The 16,889-nt window shown below is 48.0% G+C and overlaps 1 protein-coding gene and 1 long non-coding RNA gene across 5 annotated transcripts in view; one reads left to right on the forward strand and one right to left on the reverse strand.

Annotated features, from left to right (window-relative positions):
• Positions 1–16,889, reverse strand: part of TAFA2 (TAFA chemokine like family member 2) — a 479,149-nt gene that overhangs the window by 119,271 nt on the left and 342,989 nt on the right. The window lies entirely within an intron of this gene.
• The window catches only part of LOC134932717 (uncharacterized), a 36,260-nt gene continuing 26,674 nt past the window's right edge, over positions 7,304–16,889 (forward strand). The window contains exon 1 of the long non-coding RNA XR_010179459.1: positions 7,304–8,039. This is a non-coding gene — a long non-coding RNA (uncharacterized LOC134932717). The remainder of the gene's footprint in view (positions 8,040–16,889) is intronic.

The raw sequence follows: 16,889 nt of genomic DNA on the forward strand, positions 1-16,889 counted from the left end.
GTGTTATATTAGGCTTATCAATAGTGTTATGGAAACTTTAGATCTGGCTTGTTAACATTATGACACTGTCTACATTTCTTCAGTGTTGACATATATGATGCCGGTCAATTGTTTCATATTGACATTACGAATGTTGACATGGTCGCCATCAAAATAATATAGAGTACCAAACCTCTGCAGCAGTTATGTCAGTAGCTCAGAACAGAGGTGAAAATGTAATTGTACATGGTGAAGCTGCATTGAGAAGGAAAGATAGGATACAAGGCACTGATGTAGCCATGCTCACCTTTGCTGCGATGCGGCATGCTGCAAAACGGCTTGCTGAACGGCATGCAGGGCTGTTACTATTCATAGTCAGTGATCGCTCCATTAATTCCTAATGGAATTAATGGAGCAATTGCTGGCTGCAATTAGTCACAGCCCGGCACAACATGTAGCGGTATGTGGTTAACATACCGCCCATCAGGATCCCGGCTGTCTCAATACCGACGCCGAGATTCCGAACCCATAGAGGGCTTTGTTGCGCTTGCTCCCCTGCTGGCGTTCTGCCGCACAGGATGCCCATGTCGGTATTCTGACATTCGGCATCCCATGCTGCGGTATCGCATATTAATCCCCATGTAGCATGCAGCATCGTAGCAAGATCAGCATGGCTACATCTGAAAACTGGTAGAGGAATGGAAGAGGTTCTAACCAAAGACAAATACATGAAATGATTAAACAGAAATTTGGTACACAAAACTGAATTAAAAGAATTAGGGGAGCTGTGAAGGTAATCTAGAACAATTAGAGATGAGAAGATAAAAGAGTTAACAATCAAACTGCATAATATTAATAATATTATAAAGAAAGGTAAAAAAAACAACCTGGCAGGGGATTGTAAGGGAGGGGGAGATAATACATCGTAAGCATTGTACTTGGGTACCCGGATAATCCACCATATCAGCATCACAGAGGCCACACCTGTAATTAGTGCTTCAGGAACAACCCTGTAATGATTCACCATTTAACCAGAGATGCATCTCTGTGGAGACACGATCATCAGCTACATACTGTATTACTGTACAATATATGATTAGGTAGGTGTTGTCATTGTATGTTTGCAGTTTACACTTAGGGGGTTATTCGGAGATGGACGCAAATTGCTACATCTGCAGCAAGATCTGCGTCCATCTCCTCACATGCTGGGGACCACCCAGCACAGTGCAAGGAAACCTAGCACCTAGCACCCCTGTTTTGGCCACCGTGCTCGCAAAATGCAGAAACGCCGTCCTACGATCGCCCGCCACTGTCAATCACCTTGCACATGCATCCCTCCAGGACACGGTCGCAATGAGAAGGGTCACGTGCTATGGCCGGTGTACGTGCACAGACTAGATGAATGCAGCTGCGAATCTACATGCAGCGGCTGCATTCATCTCTGAATCGCCCCCCTAAATGCAAACACAAACATTTTAATGAATATCTAGTATAAAGTAAGAATATCTAGGACTTGTTCCATTGTTAATAGTTTTTTGAACGTTGAAGATTTTAGGACTCTAAATCAATGATCAAACTAAGAACAATCGGATTGATTCAGAACTTTTAATGAGAATATTCTTTAGGCATCAAGGACAGTTTGCATTGTTGTTTTATTTTGATTCATATTAATGTAGAAACATTTTAAAAGGTTCACTTGTAATAATAATAATAATAATAATAATAATTTCATTTATATAGTGCTTTTCTACCATAGGACTCAAAGTCGCTTTACAGACATAAAAAAGAGTACATAGTACAAGGATTTAATATAAAAGGATTTAAAAAATTACACAGAAATAATTAAAAACAATGGGCCCTAGAGAGCACAATAAGCAAATTGCTGGGTTGGTATGGGCATTTTGGGTAATAACTTCCATGGGTTGTATATTCCTCCCACAAAAGATACCAGGTGTGGCAGCCGACTTGGGTGTAATAGGTTACCCCTAGAAAAGAGGACACAAAATAAGTGGTTGGAGCATCTTAACATTAGGGGTAGTGTCCCAACATAACTGTCATGTCCATATATTTTTTATCTCATCTCCAAGCAAACCAGGCAAGGCAGCCATGTTGGGTGCATTACAAAGGTTAACACTGTGGGAGATAAGCCATAAATGGACCCAAGGCACATACGGGAGACAGGTGGGTGTAGTATGATATACCCTGTATGAATACTGTAGATTCATATGTAGTACATTCCGCCTACAGGGAACCATCTGAGGCAGCCATCAGGGCGCACTGTGTACAGAAGCATCAGTTCTTATCTCTGTAACTCCCTAGGACTGTAGGTAAAGCATGTATGTTTGCTATCTGCCTTTGCATGGGATGTAAGGATAGGGAAATAATTGGAATGCTTTCATTTATTATTTACCTGCTTCACATTTCTTTCCAGTTACCAGTGGTAGTTTATGTAGTGTTTCCTACCATGGGGTTTTTCATGTACAAAACGTAAAGTGAATTGTTACTTATCCCTATAGATCATATCAGTTCAATGTGATATATAGCATAGCAATTGATGTATACTCATCTCTCCAGTCATGCGATCTGGTATTCAGGGCTCCAGCGGTGCATTCTTCTCCAGTGGTCCCCTCTGTGAAGCTGTCGGTTCCTCTCTGTGCCGACAGCTGAGCTCCTGGGAGGCTGCAGGGGCTGCTGAGAGGTCAGGGAATGGAGCCAGAATGGGTGTGAGGCAGAGAGCAGGGAAACATTGAGCTTCCCCGCCAGCTCTGCACCAATGTTCAAGTTGTGTCCTCCTGAGATGGCGAATGCGAATCTGAACTCCATGAAGAGGGGGAAAGCACTGAGCTATCTGTTCCTTCATGAATCACTCTTACCAAAGTATGGTGATGCGATTCAGGCATGGAGTGGGGGTGCCGCTGGAGAAGTCAGGACCTTCTCCACAGTAACCCACTTCATGAATAGCCCAAAGCAATAAAACAGTGCTTTTCTCTGCTATATGAATAGACCACTATGTCTTTTGACATATGAACATTTCCAACTTTTCATTGCAGAGGAAGGTTCCATCAAGCGATTATCCCAACGATTCCATTTTCTGCTAGTATCATGCCATGTTAACATATCATAGCATTGTTTAAGAGCAGTGATAACCATTCCTCCAGTGACATAGGGAAGAGCCATTGGGATAGCTAGTGGGGAAAGAGGTCTTGGAATCATAATACAATGCAGTGATGCCTGCTAGCTACCTCACTGTGTGTAGTGCTCAGCGTTTGGCACAAGGAAACCCAAATCGGATGCCACCTTAGCGAGACATGGGGCAAGGGTGATGAAGTCTCAGATTCTGGCATTGGGCGGGTGCATGGTTTCAAGCCATAAGCAGTTATAAAGAAATGGGAGAGCCTCCATATAAAACATACACTACTCTGAATGAGAAGTGAAAGTAAAATATAAAACAAGAGGTTGAGAAATGTTCTGCTAGTAAAGGCTGCAACTAAGTAACAGAAAAAGCAATAAAGAGACCCCAGTGGAGGACAAAAGGGGGAGTGCTGCCTAGATTTGATATGCGTGCAGTGAGGAGTGTGTGTGTGTGTGTGTGTGTGTGTGTGTGTGTGTGTGCAGGGGCGGAACTCCCGGAGGCAGCGGAGTCGGTTGCCGCCGGGCTCTTAGTCCTGAAGGGGGCACCTCCTCCGTTGTCCCGTTCCACGCCCTAACTTCCAACATGTAGCATCCCCCTCCTGTAATGAATGGGATGCTTGTGTAGGCATTAATGTGTTGGTGCAGACGTTGCACCTTGAAGCTATTCTTCATTGCTGACAGTGGACAGCGTTGCGGACCCCTTTATTTATTACCGAGCCAGCGCGGGGATCCAGTACTGGCACCCGCGCGCCGCTGCCGGCTGCTAAATAGCACGCGTCATCGGCAGGGTTGCAGTGCATCCGATCACGACGGTGATCATGTGGGGTGGATCGGATGCATGGTGGGTGAGAGGATCGGGAGCCATGAGTGCTGATGGAGAGTGTGGGCGGGCTCCAGCAGTGATGGATTACACTGCTGCCCGCACCTTCTCTCCCCTCAGCGCTGCTGCACACTCACTGACTGGGTCTGGGATGCTGGCACTGCAGTCCAGTGTAGACAGACAAGGATGGGTGGAGCCAAAGATAGCACCCCCCCCATTCAGAAGTCAGGACTCGGAGGACAAGATGCTGTTCTCTGTTCTAAACTCCTTGCTGGTTGCTCTATAGAGGCTGAGACGCTGCTGTACCCTCTGCTCCTATATGGTACGTCACTGTACAGCTGTCTCTTCTTTACCCATGATATATGTCACTATACCCCCTCACTCTCCCCACACTGTGTGTGTCACCATTCCCCCCCCTTACCAAGCTGTGTGTGTGTGTGTGTGTGTGTGTGTGTGACCCTGTACCCCCCAGGCCCCAACAGTGTGTCACCATTCCCCCCCCCCTCCCCAAGCTGTGTGTGTGTGTGTGTGTGTGTGTGTGTGTGTGTGTGTGAGACCCTGTACCCTCCAGGCCCCACCAGTGTGTCACCATCCCCCCCCCTCCCCAAGGTGTGTGTGTGTGTGTGTGTGTGTGTGTGTGTGTGTGGCCCTGTACCCTCCAGGCCCCACCAGTGTGTCACCATTTCCCCCCCTCCCCAAGCTTTGTGTGTGATCCTCTACCCTCCAGGCCCCAGTGTGTCACCAGGCACCCAGTCCCCAGTATGTGTTACCATATCCCTACCCAAGCCCCGATATGTGTGTCACCATGTTCCGCTCTGGCCCTAGTGTATATGGCACCATGTCCCCCCCCCCTCCCCCCCCTAGACCACAGTGTGGATGAATGGTGACCATTTCCCCAAACTCCCCCCTCCCTCTTTCCTTGGCCCCAATATTATTATTTATGTCACCATGTTCCCACCAGTTAGTTACAGCTTGATGGCCTTTTAAGTGGAGCGGCCATATGGGGTGTGACACAGGACCAATCTGGCAGGTTTCTACGTGTCCATGAATGTAATACAATCAGATACAGGTTTGCTGTAATTAGGGAGCACCACGGAACTACACTAATCGCAGGGACCTCCACGCATATAAAGATGGGGTCCTGCAGCAGCCCACAGACAAGATCTTTACCGTCGGTGAGCTGAGGTAAGCAGACAGTGAATCCGCTCATATGCATACATCCCTCTGGTGCCTACACTGAGAAGGCACGCTGCAAGGACTCCATTCTTATATATAGAAACATAAAACTAACCCTTCCATCCTGCAGCCTAACCCACCCCCTAGTGCCTAACCCTAACCCTACTGTCCCGCAGGCTAACCCTAACCTCCCCCCCCTTAGTGCTTGTCGACCCTAAGCCTCCCACTTGTGCTTAAACCTAACACTCCCATCCCGCAGAGTAACCCTAACCCTCCTCTTAGTGCCTGACCCTAACCCTCCACCTATTGCCTGACCCTAACCCTCCAGTCCCGCAGTCTAACACTAACCCTCCGCTCATGCAGCCTAAACCCACCCCAGTTCCTAACCGTATCTCCCCCCCAGCCTAACACTTTCCTCCCAGAGCCCAACTCTTGCCCTCCTTAGTGCCTAACCCTAACACCCTCCACAAACACACACCCCACGCAGCCTAATCCTCTCGGGCATACTTACGTTCAGGATACTGACTGTCGGAACTCCGGCGTCAGGATTCTGAGCAGTCTTGGGATTCTGACACCAGTCTTCTGACCACCAACATGGGGTCAATCCATATTCCTGGCCACACAGTGTATTAATGTCTTTAAAATTGATTAGATACATCTCCAGTGTATTTGGTAGCACTGAAGGTGTATTTAAGGAATCCTAAAAACATGATTACACTGTCTTGTTCTTTAAATGTATCATGGTACTTGGGGAGGGGGGGGCACGAAGATTAATCTTGCCTCCGGGCACCTGGAATGAAGTTACGCCACTGTGTGTGTGTGTGTGTGTGTGTGTGTGTGTGTGTGTGTGTGTGTGTGTGTGTGGTGGAGAGAGAACTCCTGCACAACAGAGGGCCAGTGAAAGAAGCCTGGTTAGACAGTTGACAGCCATTGTGAAGAAGAGAAGGGTAGAGGCAGGGCCGGATTAACAATGGGGCGGATGGAGCTGCAGCTCCAGGCCCTCCATCAAAATAGGCCCACTGCATCTGCTGCGCTTCTGTAGACAGATTTTTTTTTCCTTTAAAAGCAGCTTGCCAGTGCCCATATTACAAAGGTCCTGCCCACTGAAACACTCCCACTCCTCCCATCACCGCCGCCCACTTAGTGTTCATACGCCGAGTATACTATACTGGGTCTGCACAGTAGTCATGGGCAAAGTGATTCACTGAACTGAGCTGAGACACATGACTCAGTTCAGTAAAATGTCTTGAGTCAGTGTCTCGGCACATGAGTCATGACTCATTTGTATTGGAATGTATTGCAGAGACTGCACATGAATCAGTGAGTTGCCAGTGCTGGCAGATCAGTGCTGGACTCATGGAGGGAGTTATTCAGCTGCAGTGATTGTGCAGTGTATCTGGGGGAGGCAGCTGCTTATGCACTAATTGTTAATAATATATTAACATAGATTCACTGTTATGTTGATATATTATTAATAAGCACTTATTGCATACTAGTTACAGAATATGCACAATACTTCTGGCTGAGGAGAGAAAGCTTAACAGCCATGAAACACATCATTCAGTCTGTAACTAAACCAAATAAAAACATTTTTTTTTACTTTGCATACTTTGCTAATTGGATGATTTTAGGTGGGCTTTTTTTTAGCTGGGCTTGGATTTATTATATTATCCACTATCTAGCCTCCAGGGAGTTTGCCCCCCACAATCACATTGAGCAGGAACAGTGAGTTGAGAACACTGAGCTGAAAACACTGTACCACAGGGGCTCCACCTCCTGCAGGCTTATGCTGCATGAATCAGATCCATCCACTGAGTCACTGAGTCTACACAGTGTACAACTGTCTCAACTCACTGGCAGACTCAGGATGAATCATGATTCATGACATGACTCAGGCACAGCAGCACAGCACTACAGCACTCACTGACTGGTGAGTCGTGACTGCTCCCTCCCCCCCTCCCACTGGGTGTCACCTGGTATAGCCTCTGGCCAATCACAGCTAAAGACACACAGCAGAACACACTGACTGAAGGACACACTGAGTTTCCTCCCTCTGGCTGAGAGAGGCTGCTGCTGCAGCTGTCTCAACTCATTAAACAGTGAGTGACTCGAATCATTCACACTTCCTGATGATTCGAGTCACTGTGTTGAGACAGTGAGTCAGTAGCCATCTCTACTGCACAGGGATATAACAACTGTTGGTGCTGTTGCCGAAAGTTCCCTGCGCTAGGCCATTCTCAGTGAGGAGTACTCGGACAGAGCCTCCACACAGTGTGACTGAAAGCACCCCTCCCTCTAGCAGCTCCCTACCCCGACTGCCGGATAACTGGTTCCTCCTTCCCCACTTTATTATTTGTACTGCTTGGATAAGTCTATGGCAGAGACTAGTCCCTTCCATAAGTCTAGGGCTGATCTGTCTACCTCCCACCTCCCCATGCTAGTAGCCCAATGCAGTGCTCCTCCGTGCTGCCCAGCATCTATCCTGTCACTCAGTATACACCCAGAAACGCCCACTTCATGTGGCTGCACTGTAGCACTGTGACCCCCCCAACACACACACTGTACAGTTGTGGGGGGTCACATAGGGAAATGCAGACAGTGCTTATCGGGAGCCGGCGCCGGCCTCATCACAGAGTCAGAGCTGCAGAGAGGCCCCACCTCCTGTCCTCATTGCTCAGCCTCTCATAGATGGTGGCTGCTTGAAACGGACGCCGGGGCTGGTTACAACAATTCTCTTCTCCTCCCACCGAACAGGCCACACAGCATTGCAAGGGTGAGGTAGAGATCGCTCTCAGCAGCCATGAAGATAACAATGCCTGATCCCAGCAGCAACATCAGCCAGAGCTGAGGGTCTGCTCAGGAAACTGCTGTGTGAGAGTGTGGTGCTGCAACAAGTCTGCAGACCAGGAAAGGATCACCAGCACAACCCCAGGTCAGTGCTCCCATCCCAGTGTCCTCCTCTTCTCCAGGCCAGTGCCCCCCACCATTACTGACCCCTCCATCCCAGTGTCTTACACCCTGCCAGCCCAGTGTCTCCCCTCTTCCTCCCCAACCAGCCCACTATCCCCATCTAACTGCTAGAACCCCCTAGTCAGTCCAATCACAGTGTGTCCCCTAATAAGCCTGGTGTACCCCTTTCTCCTGCCTAGTGTTCCCCCCTCCCACCCCTAACTCACTGTTCCTCCTTCCCATCTAACCCATTGTTCCCACCAACTCACTTACATCCCAATGTCTCCCACCTAGCCAGCTCAGTGTCTCCCCATACCCTCCCAACCACCCTCTGCTTCTCCCCATCACCCTCTTCCTCACCCTCTCCATGTCACCCATTGCTTCTCCGTTGCATCACCAACTGCCTGTTACCCTCTCCCTGTCACCCTTTCCCTGTCTACACTGCCTCTCCTCATCACGCTCTCTCTCTGTCATTCACTGCATCTCCCTTACGCCACCCACTGCCTTTCCCTGTCGCCCACTACCTGTCACCCTCTCCCCGTTACCCACGGACTCTCCCTGTCACCTTCTCCCTGTCACCCTCTGCCTCTTCCTGGCATCACTCATTGCCTCTGGCCATCACTGTCTCTTGGTGCTGTTCACATGAGGCCACTTCCCAAAATAATTTCAGGGACAGGTTTAGTTCCCAATCCACCTCTACACGTGGCACTGTATTTGTATCTGTGTTTCTGGAAGATCAGTAGAGCTATGGGATGAATTCAATATTTGCTTGCATATCTCCATAGTAGTCACACACACACACACACACACACACACACACACACACACACACACACGAACGCCATGTGATTATTAATGCTGTTACACCATTAGTAGTTAAGGCAAAATCACTAACAAAAAAAAACATTATCTTTTTAAATCTATCAATGGTGGTGGTCATTCCGAGTTGTTCGCTCGCTAGCAGTTTTTAGCAGCCGTGCAAACGCTATGCCGCCGCCCACTGGGAGTGTATTTTAGCTTAGCAAAGTGCGGACGAAAGGATCGCAGAGCAGCTACAATTTTTTTGTGCAGTTTCTGAGTAGCTCTAAACCTACTCAGCGCTTGCGATCACTTTACTGTTCAGTTCCTGCTTTGACATCACAAATACGCCCTGCGTTCGCCCAGCCATGCCTGCGTTTTTCCTGGCACGCCTGCGTTTTTACGATCACTCCCTGACAACGGTCAGTATACACCCAGAAACGCCCACTTCATGTCAATCACTCTGCGGTCAGCAGTGCGACTGAAAAGCTTCGCTAGACCCTGTGTAAAACTACATCGGCCTGTGTAAAAGTACGTTGTGCGTGCGCATTGCGCCGCATGCGCAGAAGTGCTGTTGTTTTGACTCATCGCTGCACAGCAAATGAATGCAGTTAGCGATCAACTCGGAATGACCACCAATGTCTGTTAATAATGGCATACCATTTTGGTTATTATATATGAATGTTTTGTGCGGTACTTTCAATGTTTCCCAGTTATTTTTTATTATTTTTGGAATATCATAGTATGCCGCCTATTATTGAATTTCCATTTGACTAGTACTATTGACTTTATTTTCCTAATGATTGTAATTCCAAATCATTTAGTTATGGTGAAGAGAAAGGGATTCTATTGTCTTGATTAAATAGCTTTTAAAAATATTTAGTGGCTCATAGCAGTATTTGTGTAGACTTGAGTAATGTCACAGTTTATATACTAGTGTACCAGCTGTTCCATAAACTGCTAAAGTGAACACTATGTTGCATTGGATCCTTGCAAAGTTTGTTCCACCTCCCCTTTCCCCACCAGTGTCAGTCCCGCATAGCGCATCCTGCTCCTCTGTACCCCATCTTATCACAGGCTAGTACTCATGGAGGAGCTCATAGAGGCACACATACTCTGGTCATGCTGCCCAGCGCTTTCTGTCTTGTCTGGGGTCATGAGACACAGGCTGCATCATTTTACATCCTACAGTGCTGCTGCAAGGGCGTATCTATTAGAGATGAGCGGGTTCGGTTTCTCTGAATCCGAACCCGCACGAACTTCATGGTTTTTTTCACGGGTCCGAGCGACTCGGATCTTCCCGCCTTGCTCGGTTAACCCGAGCGCGCCCGAACGTCATCATGACGCTGTCGGATTCTCGCGAGACTCGGATTCTATATAAGGAGCCGCGCGTCGCCGCCATTTTCACACGTGCATTGAGATTGATAGGGAGAGGACGTGGCTGGCGTCCTCTCCATTTAGATTAGGAGAGAGAGAGAGAGATTGACCTGAGGCTGATACTGTAGAAGAGAGTGCAGAGTTTAGTGACTGACCACAGTGACCACCAGCAGTGCAGTTGTTTTATTTAATATATCCGTTCTCTGCCTGAAAAAAACGGTACACACAGTGACTCAGTCACATACCATATCTGTGTGCACTGCTCAGCCCAGTGTGCTGCATGCCTGCATCATCTATGTATATATTATATATCTGACTGTGCTCAGCTCACACAGCTTATAATTGTGGGGGAGACTGGGGAGCACTGCAGTGCCAGTTATAGGTTATAGCAGGAGCCAGGAGTACAAGACAGTCACATACCATATCTGTGTGCACTGCTCAGCCCAGTGTGCTGCATCATCTATGTATATATTATATATCTGACTGTGCTCAGCTCACACAGCTTATAATTGTGGGGGAGACTGGGGAGCACTGCAGTGCCAGTTATAGGTTATAGCAGGAGCCAGGAGTACATATTATATTAAAATTAAACAGTGCACACTTTTGCTGCAGGAGTGCCACTGCCAGTGTGACTGACCAGTGACCTGACCACACTGACCACCAGTATAGTTAGTAGTATACTATATTGTGATTGCCTGAAAAAGTTAAACACTCGTCGTGTGACTTCACTTGTGTGGTGTTTTTTTTTTTATTCTATAAAAAACTCATTCTGCTGACAGACAGTGTCCAGCAGGTCCGTCATTATATAATATATATACCTGTCCGGCTGCAGTAGTGATATATATATATTTTTTATATCATTATTTATCATCCAGTCGCAGCAGACACAGTACGGTAGTTCACGGCTGTAGCTACCTCTGTGTCGGCACTCGGCAGTCCATCCATAATTGTATACCACCTACCTGTGGTTTTTTTTTCTTTCTTCTTTATACATACATACTACTACATCTCTTTATCAACCAGTCTATATTAGCAGCAGACACAGTACAGTACGGTAGTTCACGGCTGTGGCTACCTCTGTGTCGGCACTCGGCAGTCCGTCCATAATTGTATACCACCTAACCGTGGTTTTTTTTTCTTTCTTCTTTATACATACATACTACGACATCTCTTTATCAACCAGTCTATATTAGCAGCAGACACAGTACAGTACGGTAGTTCACGGCTGTGGCTACCTCTGTGTCGGCACTCGGCAGTCCGTCCATAATTGTATACCACCTAACCGTGGTTTTTTTTTCTTTCTTCTTCATACATACATACTACAACATCTCTTTATCAACCAGTCTATATTAGCAGCAGACACAGTACAGTACGGTAGTTCACGGCTGTGGCTACCTCTGTGTCGGCACTCGGCAGTCCGTCCATAATTGTATACCACCTAACCGTGGTTTTTTTTTCTTTCTTCTTTATACATACATACTACGACATCTCTTTATCAACCAGTCTATATTAGCAGCAGACACAGTACAGTACGGTAGTTCACGGCTGTGGCTACCTCTGTGTCGGCACTCGGCAGTCCGTCCATAATTGTATACCACCTAACCGTGGTTTTTTTTTCTTTCTTCTTCATACATACATACTACGACATCTCTTTATCAACCAGTCTATATTAGCAGCAGACACAGTACAGTACGGTAGTTCACGGCTGTGGCTACCTCTGTGTCGGCACTCGGCAGTCCGTCCATAATTGTATACCACCTACCCGTGGTTTTTTTTTCTTTCTTCTTTATACATACATACTACTACATCTCTTTATCAACCAGTCTATATTAGCAGCAGACACAGTACAGTACGGTAGTTCACGGCTGTGGCTACCTCTGTGTCGGCACTCGGCAGTCCGTCCATAATTGTATACCACCTAACCGTGGTTTTTTTTTCTTTCTTTTTCATACATACATACTATGACATCTCTTTATCAACCAGTCTATATTAGCAGCAGACACAGTATGGTAGTTCACGGCTGTAGCTACCTCTGTGTCGGCACTCGGCAGTCCGTCCATAATTGTATACTAGTATCCATCCATCTCCATTGTTTACCTGAGGTGCCTTTTAGTTGTGCCTATTAAAATATGGAGAACAAAAATGTTGAGGTTCCAAAATTAGGGAAAGATCAAGATCCACTTCCACCTCGTGCTGAAGCTGCTGCCACTAGTCATGGCCGAGACGATGAAATGCCAGCAACGTCGTCTGCCAAAGCCGATGCCCAATGTCATAGTACAGAGCATGTCAAATCCAAAACACCAAATATCAGTAAAAAAAGGACTCCAAAACCTAAAATAAAATTGTCGGAGGAGAAGCGTAAACTTGCCAATATGCCATTTACCACACGGAGTGGCAAGGAACGGCTGAGGCCCTGGCCTATGTTCATGGCTAATGGTTCAGCTTCACATGAGGATGGAGGCACTCAGCCTCTCGCTAGAAAAATGAAAAGACTCAAGCTGGCAAAAGCAGTAGCACCGCAAAGAACTGTGCGTTCTTCGAAATCCCAAATCCACAAGGAGAGTCCAATTGTGTCGGTTGCGATGCCTGACCTTCCCAACACTGGACGTGAAGAGCATGCGCCTTCCACCATTTGCACGCCCCCTGCAAGTGCTGGAAGGAGCACCCGCAGTCCAGTTCCTGATAGTCAGATTGAAGATGTCAGTGTTGAAGTACACCAGGATGAGGAGGATATGGGTGTTGCTGGCGCTGGGGAGGAAATTGACCAGGAGGATTCTGATGGTGAGGTGGTTTGTTTAAGTCAGGCACCCGGGGAGACACCTGTTGTCCGTGGGAGGAATATGGCCGTTGACATGCCTGGTGAAAATACCAAAAAAATCAGCTCTTCGGTGTGGAACTATTTCAACAGAAATGCGGACAACAGGTGTCAAGCCGTGTGTTCCCTTTGTCAAGCTGTAATAAGTAGGGGTAAGGACGTTAACCACCTCGGAACATCCTCCCTTATACGTCACCTGCAGCGCATTCATAATAAGTCAGTGACAAGTTCAAAAACTTTGGGTGACAGCGGAAGCAGTCCACTGACCAGTAAATCCCTTCCTCTTGTAACCAAGCTCACGCAAACCACCCCACCAACTCCCTCAGTGTCAATTTCCTCCTTCCCCAGGAATGCCAATAGTCCTGCAGGCAATGTCACTGGCAATTCTGACGAGTCCTCTCCTGCCTGGGATTCCTCCGATGCATCCTTGCGTGTAACGCCTACTGCTGCTGGCGCTGCTGTTGTTGCTGCTGGGAGTCGATGGTCATCCCAGAGGGGAAGTCGTAAGACCACTTTTACTACTTCCACCAAGCAATTGACTGTCCAACAGTCCTTTGCGAGGAAGATGAAATATCACAGCAGTCATCCTACTGCAAAGCGGATAACTGAGGCCTTGGCATCCTGGGTGGTGAGAACCGTGGTTCCGGTATCCATCATTACTGCAGAGCCAACTAGAGACTTGTTGGAGGTACTGTGTCCCCGGTACCAAATACCATCTAGGTTCCATTTCTCTAGGCAGGCGATACCGAAAATTTACACAGACCTCAGAAAAAGAGTCACCAGTGTCCTAAAAAATGCAGCTGTACCCAATGTCCACTTAACCACGGACATGTGGACAAGTGGAGCAGGGCAGGGTCAGGACTATATGACTGTGACAGCCCACTGGGTAGATGTATGGACTCCCGCCGCAAGAACAGCAGCGGCGGCACCAGTAGCAGCATCTCGCAAACGCCAACTCTTTCCTAGGCAGGCTACGCTTTGTATCACCGGTTTCCAGAATACGCACACAGCTGAAAACCTCTTACGGCAACTGAGGAAGATCATCGCGGAATGGCTTACCCCAATTGGACTCTCCTGTGGATTTGTGGCATCGGACAACGCCAGCAATATTGTGTGTGCATTAAATATGGGCAAATTCCAGCACGTCCCATGTTTTGCACATACCTTGAATTTGGTGGTGCAGAATTATTTAAAAAAACGACAGGGGCGTGCAAGAGATGCTGTCGGTGGCCAGAAAAATTGCGGGACACTTTCGGCGTACAGGCACCACGTACAGAAGACTGGAGCACCACCAAAAACTACTGAACCTGCCCTGCCATCATCTGAAGCAAGAAGTGGTAACGAGGTGGAATTCAACCCTCTATATGCTTCAGAGGTTGGAGGAGCAGCAAAAGGCCATTCAAGCCTATACAATTGAGCACGATATAGGAGGTGGAATGCACCTGTCTCAAGCGCAGTGGAGAATGATTTCAATGTTGTGCAAGGTTCTGATGCCCTTTGAACTTGCCACACGTGAAGTCAGTTCAGACACTGCCAGCCTGAGTCAGGTCATTCCCCTCATCAGGCTTTTGCAGAAGAAGCTGGAGACATTGAAGGAGGAGCTAACACGGAGCGATTCCGCTAGGCATGTGGGACTTGTGGATGGAGCCCTTAATTCGCTTAACAAGGATTCACGGGTGGTCAGTCTGTTGAAATCAGAGCACTACATTTTGGCCACCGTGCTCGATCCTAGATTTAAAGCCTACCTTGGATCTCTCTTTCCGGCAGACACAAGTCTGCTGGGGTTGAAAGACCTGCTGGTGAGAAAATTGTCAAGTCAAGCGGAACGCGACCTGTCAACATCTCCTCCTTCACATTCTCCCGCAACTGGGGGTGCGAGGAAAAGGCTCAGAATTCCAAGCCCACCCGCTGGCGGTGATGCAGGGCAGTCTGGAGCGACTGCTGATGCTGACATCTGGTCCGGACTGAAGGACCTGACAACGATTACGGACATGTCGTCTACTGTCACTGCATATGATTCTCTCACCATTGAAAGAATGGTGGAGGATTATATGAGTGACCGCATCCAAGTAGGCACGTCACACAGTCCATACTTATACTGGCAGGAAAAAGAGGCAATTTGGAGGCCATTGCACAAACTGGCTTTATTCTACCTAAGTTGCCCTCCCACAAGTGTGTACTCCGAAAGAGTGTTTAGTGCCGCCGCTCACCTTGTCAGCAATCGGCGTACGAGGTTACATCCAGAAAATGTGGAGAAGATGATGTTCATTAAAATGAATTATAATCAATTCATCCGCGGAGACATTGACCAGCAGCAATTGCCTCCACAAAGTACACAGGGAGCTGAGATGGTGGATTCCAGTGGGGACGAATTGATAATCTGTGAGGAGGGGGATGTACACGGTGATATATCGGAGGGTGATGATGAGGTGGACATCTTGCCTCTGTAGAGCCAGTTTGTGCAAGGAGAGATTAATTGCTTCTTTTTTTGGGGGGGTCCAAACCAACCCGTCATATCAGTCACAGTCGTGTGGCAGACCCTGTCACCAAATGATGGGTTGGTTAAAGTGTGCTTGTCCTGTTTTGTTTATACAACATAAGGGTGGGTGGGAGGGCCCAAGGACAATTCCATCTTGCACCTCTTTTTTCTTTTATTTTTCTTTGCGTCATGTGCTGTTTGGGGAGGGTTTTTTGGAAGTGACATCCTGCGTGACACTGCAGTGCCACTCCTAAATGGGCCCGGTGTTTGTGTCGGCCACTAGGGTCGCTAATCTTACTCACACAGTCAGCTACCTCATTGCGCCTCTTTTTTTCTTTGCGTCATGTGCTGATTGGGGAGGGTTTTTTGGAAGGGACATCCTGCGTGACACTGCAGTGCCACTCCTAAATGGGCCCGGTGTTTGTGTCGGCCACTAGGGTCGCTAATCTTACTCACACAGTCAGCTACCTCATTGCGCCTCTTTTTTTCTTTGCGTCATGTGCTGATTGGGGAGGGTTTTTTGGAAGGGACATCCTGCGTGACACTGCAGTGCCACTCCTAAATGGGCCCGGTGTTTGTGTCGGCCACTAGGGTCGCTAATCTTACTCACACAGTCAGCTACCTCATTGCGCCTCTTTTTTTCTTTGCGTCATGTGCTGATTGGGGAGGGTTTTTTGGAAGGGACATCCTGCGTGACACTGCAGTGCCACTCCTAAATGGGCCCGGTGTTTGTGTCGGCCACTAGGGTCGCTAATCTTACTCACACAGTCAGCTACCTCATTGCGCCTCTTTTTTTCTTTGCGTCATGTGCTGATTGGGGAGGGTTTTTTGGAAGGGACATCCTGCGTGACACTGCAGTGCCACTCCTAAATGGGCCCGGTGTTTGTGTCGGCCACTAGGGTCGCTAATCTTACTCACACAGTCAGCTACCTCATTGCGCCTCTTTTTTTCTTTGCGTCATGTGCTGATTGGGGAGGGTTTTTTGGAAGGGACATCCTGCGTGACACTGCAGTGCCACTCCTAAATGGGCCCGGTGTTTGTGTCGGCCACTAGGGTCGCTAATCTTACTCACACAGTCAGCTACCTCATTGCGCCTCTTTTTTTCTTTGCGTCATGTGCTGATTGGGGAGGGTTTTTTGGAAGGGACATCCTGCGTGACACTGCAGTGCCACTCCTAAATGGGCCCGGTGTTTGTGTCGGCCACTAGGGTCGCTAATCTTACTCACACAGTCAGCTACCTCATTGCGCCTCTTTTTTTCTTTGCGTCATGTGCTGATTGGGGAGGGTTTTTTGGAAGGGACATCCTGCGTGACACTGCAGTGCCACTCCTAAATGGGCCCGGTGTTTGTGTCGGCCACTAGGGT

The sequence above is a fragment of the Pseudophryne corroboree genome, chromosome 6, assembly GCF_028390025.1.
Source record: "Pseudophryne corroboree isolate aPseCor3 chromosome 6, aPseCor3.hap2, whole genome shotgun sequence".
Taxonomy (NCBI): Eukaryota; Metazoa; Chordata; class Amphibia; order Anura; family Myobatrachidae; genus Pseudophryne; species Pseudophryne corroboree.